Genomic DNA, 4,051 nt, shown 5'->3' with positions numbered 1-4,051 from the left:
CAAACACGGGCCCCGGAGGCCGAGGTGGTGAAAATGGGCTGAAGGGGTTTCAGCGTGTCGGGACTCAGAATCAGCCCGAGCTCAGCCATGTGGGAGGAGCTTAGAGAGGAGCTGCTGCTCCTTCACGGGCACCTCAGGTGTTCCAGGCTTGTCCAACAGGGTGGAGCAGACACAGGTGATCCCCAGAATAACTGGAGGTGGTGGCGGGGCAGAGGGAGGACATCTGTGTGAGGCTGCTGTCACAGAAACCCGGGTCAGCGGACGACCTTTGCTTGTTTTTGTTGTTTTTAGGGGCAGCGGGGTATTTAACATTCACACACATCGGTATCAGCAGAGAGCCAATCAGCTGCAAACAGGTGAGCATGTTGGTCCATTATCTGGGGAGGAGTGGGAGGAGCCAGAGGAGGTAATGGCGTTGGTGAAAAAGTCACAAACGTTTGAAAAGCTGACGTGAAGCCTGTCTTTTATTTTGAAAGGGTTTCTGTGGCAGCATCAACGTTTTGGCGGGATGACAGGAAAGAGGCGGGAACAGCAGGTTACCCCCCCCCCCCCTCCACCCCACTGGTGTTTGCTTCACCCCTCACAGAGCGCTGACTCACTGCAGGTACGCTCCACCTGATGTCAGCCGCCATCGATCGCCCGTCCTCACCTGTCAGCTCCCTCACATCTGCTCGCTCGCCCCTCCCCCTGTGATTCTCTGTGTTTTGGTCGTCTGCCTCCTTTCCTTCGGTCTTTTTCTCTCACTCACAGCGTTTCTCTCTGTTTGCTTTCACTCTCTTTCTCTCTGCTTCATTCTTTCCATCATCCCTGAACTTTCTCTCCTGCTTTGTGCTCAACACCTCAAAGACTAAGGAACTGGTTGTGGACTTCGGGAGGTCCAGAGAAGGTCCACTGCCGGTTCAGATGGAGGGGGAGGAGGTGGAGGTGGTCAACAAGTACAAGTACCTCGGGCTGTGGGTGGACAATAAACTGGACTGGTCATGCAACACAGAGCACCTGTATAAAAAAGCCCAAAGCCGACTGTACTTCCTCAGGAGGCTGAGGTCTTTTAACATCTGCAGGAAGCTCCTGAGGATGTTTTACCAGTCGGTGGTTGCTGGAGTACTTTTCTATGCTGTGGTGTGCTGGGGGAGCAGCACAGCAAAGAAGGACTCATCCAGGCTGGAGAAACTGATCAGGAAGGCTAGCTCTGTGGTCGGCATGAAGCTGGACACTCTGGTGACAGTGGCAGAGAAAAGGACATTAAAGAAACTGATGGACATTATGAACAATGCTGGGCATCCTCTGCACACGGCCATTAACAATCAGAAGAGTCTGTTCAGTGACAGGTTGCTTCTCCCAAAGACAAGAACTAACAGACTTAAAAACTCCTTTGTCCCACACGCCATCAGACTGTTTAACTCCTCTCTGGAGGGGAGAGGGAGGGGAAACAGGAGGACAAAGGAGGGGGGAACAACTAAGCTGTAGTGCCTCTTCACCTCACTGTACAATACCTTTTGTGCAATACTTTTGTAAATAGTCAACAGTGCAATAGACTCAATACTTGAAATGTGCAATTCACTTGTATTTTTATTTTTTATTCCTATTTATTCTATTTATCCCCTTTGTATATTTTATTTATATTGTCTCTGTATTATATATATGTGTGTGTGTGTGTGTGTGTGTGTGTGTGTGTGTATATATATATATATATATAATATTCTGTAACTCTGTAACTTCTGTCGGTGCTGTGCTTTTTTGGAAATCGAATTTCCCAGAGGAACCCACCCGAGGGATTAATAAAGTTCTATCTAATCTAATCTAATCTCTCTTTTGTCTCTTTCCTCGCTCACACATCTGCAGTGATGATCGAGAGCGAGCGCTTCGTCAGATCTCGTGAAGTTTCTGAAGCTCTTTCTGTCGCTTTATGCATCATCGCTGCCCGGAGAGAGGCAGAGTGTTACCGTTTGACTTTTCTTTCTCTGAACAGTTCTGAGTGCTTTATGTGATCCTGACACACACTGATGCAGCCAGCGATCTGATAACAGCACACACACTTAAACACGTCTCCCTGTCGTTATGAGGACCCTTGGTGATGCCCTGAATCCAAACCTCTGACTCGGTGCACCGCTGGGATTTTTCCACTCTTTGAATGGGAATGCCACATAAAGCGTCTCATCCGGCCTGTCAGTTCACAGCTTTAGACTTTCAAAGGTTTTCACTGCAGAATTTGCTGCTTCCTGTTTGGTCAAGTCTGTGGTAACATTGCAAATGTAACCTGAAAATGGCCACAAGCAGAAATGCTGCCCATTAGAAGTCGTGCAGCATCATGCATCTGCAGGAGCCTGCTGCTGTCTTACTGTGGTCAGCAGCAACAATCTCAGAGCTTTCCTCACATTACTGTGTTAGAGCCCTCCTCTTTGAACTTTGACCTCTGCCAGTTTGCAAAGTGCAAAGAGATGCAGTCAAACGTGTGTTCGGCTAATATGGAAATCATTTGATTAGGAATGTTTTCTGCATGATTACGTTTTTTAAAAAAATAAATAAAGATAACATGAACATAAATAAGTTAAATAAATGTCCTGAGATCCAGCAAAAAATGAAATCATTTTAGACATTCAGTTTTACTTATTTAACAGTCACCTCAAGGTGGTTATACAGAGATGAGTCCACTGTCAGAGGCCATAAGAAGATCATTTGTAACCTTCACTAAAGCTGTTTCTGTGCTGTGATGAGCTCTGAAACCTGACTGAAACTCTTCAAATAAACCTCTGCAGATGATCTGTTAGCTGTTTGACAACTACTCTTTCAAGGATGTTTGATATAAAGGAAGGTTGGAGATTGGCCTGTAATTAAACCTTTTCCTGTGTGACTGGCACTCATATATTCATCCATATGTATCAATCAGGACTGAAAAGGTCAAAGGTCAGAGCAGAAGTGTTTGGAGATGGTATAGATGTGAGCTGAGCTGACTGCAGGTGTGTGCCGTGTCCAAACATCTGCTTCGAGCTCCTAATCCTGCTAATCATCTGAGCTCAGCCCTCCGGGTGCTCTCGCATTCCTTCTTAAACAGTTTCACTCGCAGATAAAAAACGAGGCGAGCTGCTCTCTGAGGCTTTGCAGGGGAAGCCAGAGTTCATTACGAAGAAGTCAGCCTGTCGTTTTTCCACAGCGCCTTTCCATCAGCCCAGCCGTGAGTTTCCCCTCGCTCTCTGCCGGCACCACGGCTCTCAGACGCTTTCAGTAAAGTCCAACTCATCTAAATAGCTGCTCACCACAGTCTTTCTGCCTACAGCACGAGGCGTCCTGCTCATTTGTTTAAAGACGCAGAGAGGCCTCAGATTATGTTTTCCTAACAAGTGACCTTTGTGGTTCAACAAAATCTCAGGTTTCTCTCAGCACCAAAGCGGGTGGGACACCGTCCACCGTGGGACACTAACAATGAGATCCTGTAAACACAGACACGGTTCTGGGAAGGAAATAAATAAAGGACAATTTGAAGAGTGAGAATGTTTGGAAAGTTTAAACAAATGTGATTAGTGAGGACGTCTGTGTCACGGCCTGATCGTCTGACGAAGCGTGGACATTTGGACAGCGAGGACTTTTCACATGTAAGGACGCGTCTCAGAGGCAGAGCGCTGACCTGCTGTGCTGGATGCAGCAGGTCAGCATGAACGTGGATTTCACTGCTGAGATTCAGTTTCACCAAATCACAACATTAGTCTGCAGAGGTCGGCTTTGCACAGTTCCAGGAAGGTGCTCCACCCTCTTCCTGAACATGAATCCAAGTAGTCCTGATCCTGGTCCTGGTCCTGGTCCTGTGCTGGATGCTCATATTTAATAATGGCCAAAGTTTCTATTGATGAGCTCAGCATGAGCACAACGCTCCTGGGCTAAACACTCTGTTTATCACCATTTTTTTTTCTACTCTGGGACATTATCATGACATCTGGGTCTCAGGTGCAAGCCCCACCCACCTGTCCTAATCAGTAGACGTTGTCTTGCAGGGGGAGGAGCTTGTATCAGACAGAGGAAGGACTGAGGGGCTGCAGGGCGGTACAGTATCAGATAA

The sequence above is a fragment of the Mchenga conophoros genome, linkage group LG9 (assembly GCF_057382185.1).
Source record: "Mchenga conophoros isolate Kocher_MC1m ecotype Shallow Benthic linkage group LG9, M_conophoros_male_GT1.1, whole genome shotgun sequence".
Lineage (NCBI taxonomy): Eukaryota > Metazoa > Chordata > Actinopteri > Cichliformes > Cichlidae > Mchenga > Mchenga conophoros.
This window is presented reverse-complemented; position numbering follows the sequence as displayed.